The sequence below is a fragment of the Panthera tigris genome, chromosome C1 (genome assembly GCF_018350195.1).
Source record: "Panthera tigris isolate Pti1 chromosome C1, P.tigris_Pti1_mat1.1, whole genome shotgun sequence".
In the NCBI taxonomy this organism is placed as follows: Eukaryota; Metazoa; Chordata; class Mammalia; order Carnivora; family Felidae; genus Panthera; species Panthera tigris.
This window is the reverse complement of record NC_056667.1, coordinates 138076157-138088894: the sequence shown is the minus strand read 5'-3', so window position 1 is coordinate 138088894 and position 12738 is coordinate 138076157. Positions and strand designations below refer to the sequence as shown.

The 12738-nt window shown below is 35.7% G+C and overlaps 1 protein-coding gene across 2 annotated transcripts in view; it reads right to left on the bottom strand.

Annotated features, from left to right (window-relative positions):
* MBD5 (methyl-CpG binding domain protein 5) overlaps positions 1-12738 on the bottom strand; it is a 159606-nt gene that overhangs the window by 68377 nt on the left and 78491 nt on the right. The window contains exon 3 of one of the 2 annotated variants that reach the window (XM_042994409.1): positions 4513-4686. The gene's annotated coding sequence lies outside the window, so the exon portion shown is untranslated. Of the gene's footprint in view, positions 1-2398; positions 2501-4512; positions 4687-12738 lie in introns of those variants that run through there. The other variant, XM_042994410.1, reaches the window with a different exon arrangement.

The window sequence follows — 12738 nt, the reverse complement described above, 5'->3', positions numbered from 1 at the left end:
TATTCCTCATAAATCTTTCTGAATAACATCAAATGTTATAAATTCTTCTCAATAATGTCACACAAACTTTACTAATGGTAAAATAATAAATTGATTTTTTGAGTCATGTGATATCATGAGTAAATTCTATTAAAATGTTTATAATGACATCACACATTGATCTTGTGCCTTGTGAGGTTACTTGTATATATATAGTAGGATTGAATGAATACCAGATGAACTACTGATTTTTCAAGGTAAGACTACGTAAATTAGTTTACGTAAAATACTAATATTTTATAATTATATAAGTCTAAATCATTTATTTTTATATGCTATGATTATAAACTTAGCCCTTGAAATGTTTAGAGTGAAATAAGGAATCTATTCCATTCCAACATTTGCAAGTGAATGTCTCAGGTTCTCCAATGAGACCAAGTCTCCCGTAGAAGCTACCTTTACACTTAAATTCCAAAACAATATGTACATACCACAACAGATATGATTGTATTAAACAATAACATCAGCATTAGAATTTTGGAGAGTAATGTCTGAGTGGCTACAACATTATTATCATTTGATTGGGTAATAAATGGATATACTCATAATCTTTCCATTATTATTAGTTAAATTATGCTTGTTAGAGCAACCCTAAATCACATTTCCCCTTTTCAATTATCTTTCACCCTCATATCAATTATTCAAACAGCTCCTTTACAGCACTTAGCCAGTCCTCCCATCCAACCTTCCCATCTGTTTCACCTTTCACCTATTTATTCAAGCTATGCATTTTTATTTATGAACACACTTATCTTGCAGTTACATCTTTTTTCATTTTTAAAAAACTGCTTCATAGATTATTCCTATTTCCACTCTGGTTATTATTGCCATTTGGTTCTTAATTTCATTTTGCAGCCACTTCTTCTAAAACATACTTCTCAAATGCATCCTATGTAAGGCTCTAACGGGTTCTGCTACCGAATGGGCTCTACTTACTTACCCCAAACTACCCTCAGTGCATTTACATTTGTTTTATACAGCTGTGTAGAGTACCATAAGCACATCTTTCCTGCCCTGATTACCAAAGCTCTCTAGTTTGAATGTCTTTGCCCTTTTAATGCAGAAGAGTATAAAAATTCACAATCTGTACATGAGGGATCATATTCACATAGGAAAGTTACATTTTTTCACAAACTTGGAAGGTACAGGGATAGGCTTCTCAGAGTGAGGCCAGTTCTCAGTCAAGGTAACAATGGCCTATGCCCATTTATGGTTAGGAGAATTATTTATACCAGGCCATTTCTTGCTGCCAACGATAGGCAACTTACACATACATCCTTGCCATAGAGAAGCCTTCAGAGAACTAAATGCTGAGTACAAATAGTAGACTGCAATTGGCCTCAAACACTCTGTAGCTCCTTTTACCAGAAGGTAGGATTTATTGTTCCACACTTTGAATCTGGGCTGGCCTTGTGACTTGCTTTGACCAATGGAATGTGATGGATATGCTACTATTCAAGTGCTGAGTCTAAAACTTGATAGGCCTTGCATCTTCCACTCTCGCTTCCTGGAATGCCATTGTCTCAGGACCAATCTGAGCCTGCCTGCTTGAGGATGAGCGTCCACATGGAGACAAAGAAGTCCAGCTGGTCCAGCCAGTCCAGCTGAGGGCCCAGTCATGTAAGTAAGTCTAGTCAAAACGATATGGAACATGGATGAGCTGGCCCCACAGAGCCCAACCTAGACTGCAAACCCACAAAATCATGATTATTTTTCAAATACCTCCAAATTATACTGGAAACAACCTGAAAGTCTAAAATAGGGTTTTATGTAAATTAATTACTGCTTTTAGAAGCTATGTAGCTCTATACTTTATTAGCTTGTGATCTTGGACAAGTTTTAACATTTCTTTCCTTATAAAAGAGAGATTATAGCCCTACAGAATTGTTCTGTGGATTAAAGTTAAAAGTTTTAAACCAGTGCCTAGCATGTGGCAAATATGTGAGTTGTTGCTATTTATGCATAGCTATTAAAATCATGTTATGGAAAATTTAATAGCACTGGAAAAGATACATGATATTGTCAGGTGAAAAAAAACATACTACAAAGTTGCATGTAGAATTATAAATCTTGGGGAGCCTGGGTGGCTCAGTCAGTTAAGTGTCTGACTTCAGCTCAGATCATGATCTCATGATTCATGGGTTCAAGCCCCACATCGGGCTCTGGGCTGAAAGCTCAGAGCCTGGAGCCTGCTTCAGATTCTATGTCTCCCTCTCTCTATGTATCCCTCACCCACTTGTGCTCTGTCTGTCTCTCTCTCAAAAATAAACATGAAAAAAAATTTAAAAAAAAGATTCATAAATCTTCATTTACAAAAATGCTACTACATATGTAGATGCAGGAATACAGAAACACTAACCTCTCAGTGGTTGTCTCTGGGTAGCAGGAATATGAATGATTTTTATTTTCTTCATTGTTTTTCTGTATTTTCAAAGTTTTCCAGAATAAAAATCTATTGACTTTGCAATCAAGAAAAATATTATTTCCAAAAAACTAAATATTATATCCATAGAACAGCCAATTAATGTTTTCCTAATCCTTAAAAGCACTAGGAATACTTTTTTATTGGAAACAGTCACAAGCTTTGTAGCTGGTATTATGCTATTATTTCTTTTTCTGTTTTAGCCAAGTGAAAAAGATACAAAATACTGCATTAACTTGGATGCTCTAAATACTAGAAATGAAAATTAAGACTATCCCTTTGACTGGTTCTAAAATGCTTCAGAGTGTCACTCTTACTTTTCTGCTTGGAATACGTCTCCCATCCCTACATTCTTGTTCTTCATCAAACCAACTTCTGTTTATCTCAGTTTAAATGTCACTTTCTCAAAGAGGTCTTCCCTGGTTTCTCCAGTCATTAGGTTTTCCAACTCTAACTTGGGTTCCCCTTTAATTCTTCCTTATAATATCTAGTAATTCACATGTATTACTACACATAACTGAGCTTTCATTTCACCCTTGTCATTCTACCTGCCTGCAAAGAAAGAGCAAATTGAGACAGTTAACTTCAAGTTAAAGCCTCCTTTTGTGCCTTTAAAAATATTTAAGGAAGTAGAAATTGAGGGTCTATATACATATGTAGAAAATGCTTACTATGCATTTTAAAAGCTCTCTTAAAAGCCAAAAAGTGCACAATCACCAGCTCATATTCTGTAAAAAAGAATTAGAGAACTGTTTTAAGTATAGTAATAGGTTACACCAGAACATCTATAAACTAATTGATAAAGTCACTATATTGCTGAGGGAAAAATTATCTATGATTTATTTCTGTATATTAGTCACCAGCAGAGTTTGCTATTTTTGCTTTTCTATAGAATAGTGAAGTTTCTCATAGAGGATATTTTTAAAAAATACTTGTCTACATTTACATAGTCTATTTTAGAGCAAATTTGAGGAGTAACTTTCACATCTTATCTGTACGTTACTGGTATTTTGGCTACTCAAGGAACAGCTCAATATACATATAGGTCAAATCATTTTTGAGAAATGATGTACATCAATATTGGTTTTTCCCCAAACTGTACTAGGAATGAAACAATTACAAACTATACTCATTTGGGGTTGTATAACATTTAAATAACTAATATTTATATACTCTTTTAGTCTTTTATATACTCTTTTACTTACTTACTTATTCTTTACTATACTCTTCAATTCACCTGGCAACAGACGCCAAGTTCGTACTTGGAGTAATCAGTTCTGTAGAGAGGTAACGGTGACCCCTAGTAACCTCGAAAATAAGTTCACTCAAGGTGGAAACAGGAAGACTTGTCAGCCATTGTAGAAACCTATCTAAAGACACTGTCTCTAAATATGTGTAAGTATCTAGGAACACTCTGGTCCAGTCAACACGTCCAATAAATGTAATTAAATGTAAAAGAGAAGTACAGTCTAATTCATTGTTCCATAAGGTCTCTAAAAAAGCAAGAAGAGGAATATCGTCTGTACATGGATTCAAAAAATAAGAGTCCAAGATACACAATCTCTAAGTCCCATGAAATAAGCGACCTTTTACTGTGTTTATGCAGCTCACATATCAGGAATAAAATGAGTAAGTAAGTAGTAATACCTGCAGATGTTCAATGGTGTCATATGAAAAGTATCTCAAGGAGACTCCATTTAGCATTTTACTGCTCACTGGAATGCTGAGGGAGGCAGAGAAAATGTAGCAGCCGAAGAAAACTTATGCACACAGTACTCAGGTTGGAGTGGAAAGGAGTTTTAGTATCATAACACCAAGCATAGAGTATCTTAGAGAACATGCTGAAGAAAAGCAAAACCTATAGAAAATAACATCTCCTATTTAACAAAGAGTTAAGCAAAATATAAGACCAAGTTACAAACAGGAGGACTCTGGGCCAAGTCCTATCTGCGGAAGTGTTTGGCATGTACACAGTTTGAGAATAATGATGAATTAGTTGACAATATTTAAATGAAAGGATATTGCATGAACATTTGCATTTCCTGCTTTACCTGAGAGACTGGATGATGTGGTAATACTAGGTCAACATTCCTGCCTTGCAACAATTATCTGGAACGGAGCAGTGACTGCTCCTTCAGAAAGGACTTGGCTCTCCAGTTCAGTGCAGTGGCTTCCTGCTTCATTCCCACCAGCCTGGCCTCTGTAGGCACTTGGGTTTCCAATCTCTGGAATAGAAAGGACCTTGAGATAAGGCTTGAAAGACTCACTATAGTCCTTGACAAGGAGTACAATTTATTTGTTTCTTAATCACCACTTAACCTATAATTCGTAGTGTCTTCACAAGGGTGGAGGATGAACTCTCAGTGGATCATCATACATGATTAGTTTGTGAAGGAGTTCTAGTAAGCTAGCTAAAACCAAGAGCAGATAGCGAACTTTCTTAATAAAATTGAGTTGACCCTGAAACTGTGGTGATTTTTGAGTTAGAGGAGGTAGAGGGTACACAGAATTCTCACCCAACTTCAATCTTCTATCTTCCATTCTTTCTTAGCCCCATCGTCAGTAATACCACAAATTAGCATTATCTCAAGAACTCATCTTGGGATCAAAGAATCATGGAACCAAATTGTACATTACCATTACTGAGTTATAAAATGCTGCTCTCCTCCCCCTCGCTTTTAATATTGTTTCCTTTCAGCCAATAAGGGAAAAGATTACTTATAAGGACTTTCGAAAGTGTACTTGAGACCTTGTTAACCCTTATCCTATTTTCTCTGAGACATCAAGGAGACACTGACAAGGTTCTTTCTCAGTCAGAGCAAAGTAATCCTTGGGACAGTGTAAACTCATTTGTTCTCTTTCCATAGCTAATGAACAACCTTCTGATTATTTGTTGGATTTCATAGGTGATTTGATATCATTAAGTTCATAACTTGGATATCAGGTACAAGTATTTCAGTCCATGAAAGCAAATAAACAAATGGGTTATGTTTGGCTTATAAATTAATTTCTTGTAAATACAGATGATCTGCGTCAAACCCTAGAGGCCCATCACCCTTGAGAGCAATGGAAAATAAATTTTTTCTTCTTTTCTTTTCTTTTCTTTTCTTTTCTTTTCTTTCTTTTTTAAAGTAATTTCTTTGCCCAATACAGGGCTTGAACTTGTGACTCTGAGATCAAGAGTTGCACGTCTACTGACTGAACCAGCCAGATGCTCCTCAACATTTTCTTTTAATTGGAAGAGTAAGGACCACATCCTGGACCAGCCAACTTGCTCTTTTTTTCTTTTTGGTTTAGGGCCAAAGCAGGACAGGGGGATGTGTAGGACAGGGTGTACAGCATGCTTGAGTATTGCTATTTCTCAGAAAGCAGCCAGGAGAGACAAAGGAGCAATTAAGGTATGCAGAACAAAGATTAAATAACAATGTCTCTATAATCTTGATATATTAAAGGTACTCCAAGTATTGGACTTAGTGTTTTAAGCATTTACTAGCCATCCCCTACATGTGGAGCACAATAATGGATACTAAGAAACTGGACATAAAGAGAATACAAGCCCCATCTCAAGAAGCTATGCCTTGGAGGTGGAGGGTAGGGAGCTGTGCAATCCAATAAACAGGTAATTATAAAACTGACTGACACTGGCTACAATAGGGCTAAATATGTAGTGCTAAAGGAGTACAAAGAAAGAGCTAGTCTAGTTCTCAGGGATCAGAGAAAGGGGGATGCTGGATACATTTAAGGATGCATTGAAATTAGACAGACAAAGAAAGGTTAGTAGGAGACGTGAAATTTCACCTAATCCATGCAAATGATCTTAGTTTCAAAAGATTAATATTAAAGATTTTACTCTTCTGTCTGGTAATATCAATTCTAATATTGTACTTATTTTTAGCTGGTAAGCAAGCATAAAGGTCTCATTTTGTCAGACCTTTTAACCTTGAGATGGTATAAGGGATGAAGCATTAATGAATATTTTCCACAGGAAGATCTGGATGTCTGCCTCATGCCTGAAATAGAAAATGGTGACCTGACATCCAGATAAGCAAAGAAGAAATACTATCAAAAGACGATGATTCACTTCACTAAGAAAGTATTATTAGATGTGAATGCATTGGAAGCAGAAGCTAAAAGGAGCAAGATATGGATGAGGGAGTCTTAGCCTATAGATAGAGTAGTTCAAAACTGTTTGGAAGTATATCCATTAAAAAAAGAAGTTCCTAACTGATGAAAATAAGATGGTTATTGTTCTAAAGTTATTTTAGACAAATGTATAAATAATATTAGCTGACTTCCTACCATCTTCTGGGAACAGCACTGAGCATTTTATACATACATCTATTAACTAACTTAATACTTGTCACTGTCCTATAAATAAAGAGTATTGTTTTTTCTTTTCTAGAGTTAAGGAAATGGAGACAAGATAAATTAAATAACTTTACCTTCTCTTTTCCTCTTTGGTAATTTATATCCGCCTTTCCTATTTTATTGTTTTTCTCCTTAGTGTTTATCACTAACATACTGTATATACTATTTACCCTATATTTCCTCTGATAAAGAACATAAGCTCTGTGGGCACATGGACATATTAGTCATCATAACAGATAAAATTCCCTAGAATTTTTTGCTTTAGGTTCAATAGCTCCTTGAAGGCTAGGTGGATCACAACTTTTCATTTCTCATAGCACAAAGTACAGAACCTTACACATGAGCATAATCAGTAGGCATATACGGAGCCCCTGTCACGCTTAGCACTGCATGTGTCACTGTAAGATAGGGAAGGACAAAATACCATCAGTGTTCTCAGAGAACTTAACACCTAGACACAGAAATAGGTAGAAGCATGAGGCATACCTAGGGCGTTCCTCACCTACGTTGTACCTAGGGAAGCCTCACATTCAGGTCCAATGTGAGTAATTTCATTACTTCTCTTCTTCAACTACCTAACGATGTCTAAAAGCGCTTATCCACCACTCCTCCCAAGACACCCTAGTTAGTCTGTGGCATTAACCTTTTGTGGAAATGCCAGAACTATTCACAACTCTATGCCTATGCACATGTTGTTCCCTGGACATAGAAAGATTTCCTTCCACGTTCTTAAAGCAAGCAACCTTGTGCTCTTTAAACTCTCCGGTCAATTCTTCCATGAATCCCTCTTTAGACTCCTTCTCAGAGTTACTCATTCATTGCTCTCTCATTCTACAGTGCTGCTTACACATATGTAACAGCACTTAATACACTCTGTTTTATGTACACACATTCCTTGCTTTATATACCCTGTTTTTGAGGTTGCCAAACACATTACCAGGTACATGATATGCAAACAGTGTACTCTAAGTTGAATTATTTGTTTTTCTCACCTTTCAAAATGCTAGAGAATGTTTTAAATCCCCTGAAATATAATCATAAAATAAAAAAGTTCTTGTTAGGAATATGTTAAAACCACCCAGTGATATATGAAGGTGGCTAACTGCAGATGAGTATTCAACCAAAATCAAATGGAGGCTGTATAGAATCTACTTTTCTTATTCTATTATCAGTACAATTTCTAAATGCAGGGGCTGTCTACAGTGCCTAGAGGAGTGCCCGGTACACAGAGAATTACTTGTGAGTAAGTGAATGAGTGCTTGTACGCAAACAGAATGCCATAGCATAAACTAAATGTGCTGTAGAAATTCAGAGATGAGGTAACAAATAATAGAAAGAACAGTGAGGTAAGAGGAGGTTTAGAATCTGAAATTTTCTGGCTGTATAACTTTAGTAAGACAATTAACCTGAGCTTTAACTTTTTAATTTGTAAAAATTAATGGGCTGAACTAGATCAGTATTTTTCAAATTATTTTTGGTGTAGATTTCTTTTGTCTAAGGAAATCTAAATGGAATCTCCATTACATATTACATATGTATAATCTCCATTGCTTACTGGTAATAATTCATTATATATATAATATGTATAATCTCCAATGCTTGCTGGTAATAATTCATTTTATAAGACCAAATTATAACATTACTTATTAAAATTCATCAATAAAAATAAGGGACTACTTTGATTAATAGAAAGTATGAAATCAAGAGATATGGGTGACAGTTGCAATTTTAAATCATCTTCAAAGGAGTCATTTCTGTACTTTGTTCTGGCTTTATAATATTAACACAGTTCTGATTACCACAGAAAAGCTATTGCTAAAGGCAACTTTTTTTTTTTTTTTTAATAGTGAATTTGGCTTCAGCAACATTAAGGTCTCTGCAATTAAAATGGTCAAGAAGCTTGAAGGGAGAGTAAAGAAATCTTTTTTCCACGGACTTCAACCTGTATTACAAAGCTGTAATCATCAAGACAGTATGGTACTGGCACAAAAACAGACACTCAGATCAATGGAACAGAACAGAGAACCCAGAAATGGACCCGCAAACATATGGCCAACTAGTCTTTGACAAAGCAGGAAAGAATATCCAATGGAATAAAGACAGTCTCTTCAGCAAGTGGTGCTGGGAAAACTGGACAGTGACATGCAGAAGAATGAACCTGGATCACTTTCTTACAGCATACACAAAAATAAACTCAAAATGGATGAAAGACCTCAATGTAAGACAGGAAGCCATCAAAATCCTTGAGGAGAAAGCAGGCAAAAAACTCTTTGATCTTGGGCACAGCAAATTCTTACTCAACACATCTCCGGAGGCAAGGGAAACAAAAGCAAAAATGAACTATGGGGACCTCATCAAAATAAAAAGCATCTGCACAGCGAAGGAAACAATCAGGAAAACTAAAAGGCAACCGACGGAATGGAAGAAGATATTTGCAAATGACATACCAGATAACGGGTTAGTATCCAAAATCCATAAGAACTTAGCAAACTCAACACCCAAAAGACAAATAATCCAGTGAGGAAATGGCAAAAGACATGAATAGACATTTCTCCAAGGAAGACATCCAGATGGCCAACCGACACATGAAAAAATGCTCAACATCACTCATCATCAGGGAAATACAAATCAAAACCATAATAAAATACTACCTAACACCTGTCAGAATGGCTAACATTAACAACTCAAGCAACTATAGATGTTGGTGAGGATGTGGAGAAAGGGGATCTCTCTTGCACTGCTGGTGGGAATGCAAACTGGGGCAGTCACTCTGGAAAACAGTACGGAGGTTCCTCAAAAAATTAAAAATAGAACTACCCTATGACCCAGCAATTGCACTACTAGGTATTTATCCAAGGGATACATGTATGCTGTTTCGAAAGGACACAGGCACCCCAATGTTTATAGCAGCACTATCAACAGTAGCCAAAGTATGGAAAGAGCCCAAATGTACATCAACAGATGAATGGATAAAGAAGATGTGGTGTGTGTGTGTGTGTGTGTGTGTGTGTGTGTGTATACATATATATATGTATATATATATATACACATATATATATATGTATACACACACACACATATATATGTATACATATACATATATGTATACACACACACACAATGGAGTATTACTTGGCAATCAAAAAGAATGAAATCTTTTTGCCATTTGCAACTACATGGACAGAACTAGAGGGTATTATGCTAAGTGAAATTAGTCAGTCAGAGAAAGACAAATATCATATGACTTCACTAATATGAAGACTTTAAGACACAGAACAGATGAACACAAGGGAAGGGAAGCAAAAGTAATATAATATAAAAACAGGGAGGGGGACAAAACATAAGAGACTCTTAAATATGGAGAACAAACAGAGGGTTACTGGAAGGGTTGTGGGAGGGGGGATGGACTAAATGGGTAAGGGGCATTAAGAAATATACTCCTGAAATCATTGTTGCACTAAATGCTAACTAACTTGGATGTAAATTAAAAAAATAAATTAAATAAAATGGTAAAAAAAAGTCTTGTTTCCAAAATTGAAACACTATATCTAATCATTATTCATGTTTCTGGCCATGAATGTAAAATATAGGCAAGAAATATCCAAAACTAAAATTAAGCAAGAAAACTTGCTTGCTTTAATACAATATTATCATATTAATCTGCCATCGCAAAACTGTTAAGGAATGATAAGGATACATGGTGGGAAGATACTCCTATGTTGTGTTTGCATTTTTTCAATGAAGCATACATATGCTGCAGCAGTACTCTTGTTTGTATAACTTGATTTGGATAAAAAATAGTGAACTCAAGTTTTTAAAAAGCCCAGCTAAAAGCTTAAAAATAAAAATGCATACCCATAAGAAGTTCAAAATGCACATGAATATTGGTAGCAAAGCTTTAGTCAGCAGTGCATAAAAATATAAACTAGTTGGGGCACCTGGGTGGCTCAGTTGGTTGAGCCTCGGACTTTGGCTCAGGTCATGATCTCACAGTTTGTGAGTTCGAGCCCCGCTTTGAGCTCTGTGCTGACAGCTTGGAGCCTGAAACCTGCTTCAGATTCTCTGTCTCCCTGTTTCTCCCTCTCTCTCTCTCTCTCTGGCCCTCCCTTGCTTGCACTCTCTCTCAAAATAAATAAACATTTAAAAAATATATACAAACTAGTGTCATGGTTTACTTTTATTTCATGATATGTTTATGTGTTTGTTTCAGGATGTGTTTCCAATGTGGTATAATGCATTGAATGTGCATCTTAAGTTTTTTTTTACAGTGTTAATATATTTTTAACATTTAAATTTGTGTCCCCCATAAGGAAACCTTTGAAGAATCTCTTCTGAGTTGGATGCTCTTCTGGTCCAGCCAATTCTATCATTTCTACCTAATCTAGAAAAGCAAGAGAGACTTCATAAAGATGACTTCAATTTTTTCAACTCAATCTTACATATGTTTACTGAGATTAAGACACCCACTGGGGTGCCTGGGTGGCTCAGTCAGTTGAGCGATGGACTCTTGATTTTCACTCAGGTCATGATCTCACAGTTCATGGATTCCTGACCCTGAGACAGGCTCCACATTGATGGTGTGGAGGCTGCTTGGGATTCTGTCTCCCTCTTTCTCTACTCCTCTCCTGCTTGTGCACACGTGCGCACTCTCTCTCTCAAAAATAAATAAATAAACATTAAAGAAAAAAAGAAAAAGACACCAATGGAACAGGGAAAAGCCTGATCAGATTGAAAGTGTAAAGTTGTGTTAAGAAGTTTCATGAATATAACTTTAAAAAACATGTCCATCTTCCTAGCATAGGGTGAATCTCTATGTACATAAGCTCAAAAAAGTTTTCATATCATAAATCTGTGACATTTCTAGCATAAGCATTGCTGGTCTATAGGTATCTTAACTCATAAATGCAATCTCATTCCTATGTAGTTATTTGCTGATAATGACATCTGTCAGATGGAGAATGACTTAGTGATTTTGCAATTATTTACTTGAAGAACATATTCTAATTTGAACTACAGAGGAAACTCCCTTAGCTGACCTCCACTTAAACAAATCTTCAACTAATCAAAACACCATTTCTATTTGAAAACAGACAAATGTTTACCTCTGCTTTTTACCAGTTGAGTTGTATGCTTTCCAATATTAGTTGTGTTGTTTCCAAAACTGTCTGAGTCAGTAACACTTGCTGGTATAATATTTAATAAAATTTTTGTAAACTATGAAATGTAAGTATAAAAAAAGAATGACTATTTCTGTGAAAATTAAGCTAAAAACATAACTTTTAAGACAAGCCTCCTAAAAAATGAGGTCAAATAAGATGAAAAAGTGGAGAATCTTGGGGTGGGGTGGGGGAACGCTAAAAATGTTGACTAATTCTGTATTCAAATCATCTTGCAAGTGTCTTTGAATTCTTGTTCCTCTTCAAAGTTAAAAAAAAAAATAGCATATAAAGACACTGCTGTAAACTCATTGGGAACAAGTAAACTCATAGGGAAATGTTTTGATCTAAAAAGACTGTTGACTACTCTTACCTATAGAGAACCAACTGATGGTTACCACAGCGGTGGTGTGTGGTGGGGATGGGTGAAATAAGAGATGGGGATTAAGGAGGGCACTTGTCATGATGAGTGCGGGGTGATATATGGAAAGGCTGAATCACTAAATTCTACTCCTGAAACCAATACCACTGTATGTTAACTGACTGGAATTTAAATAAAAACTTAAAAAAAAAAAGATTGTTGACTGAATGTACACTTACAGATTATAAATTGAAATGTTTAATTATAAATATTTTTAATGATCCTTTGCTTTAACGCATCTTTTTGATTAATGAACCAATTAAGGGTTGAGATTGTGATGGATAAGAGGTCTCTATTACTGTTACAAAAGTAATGTTTGTTTGTGACTGAAA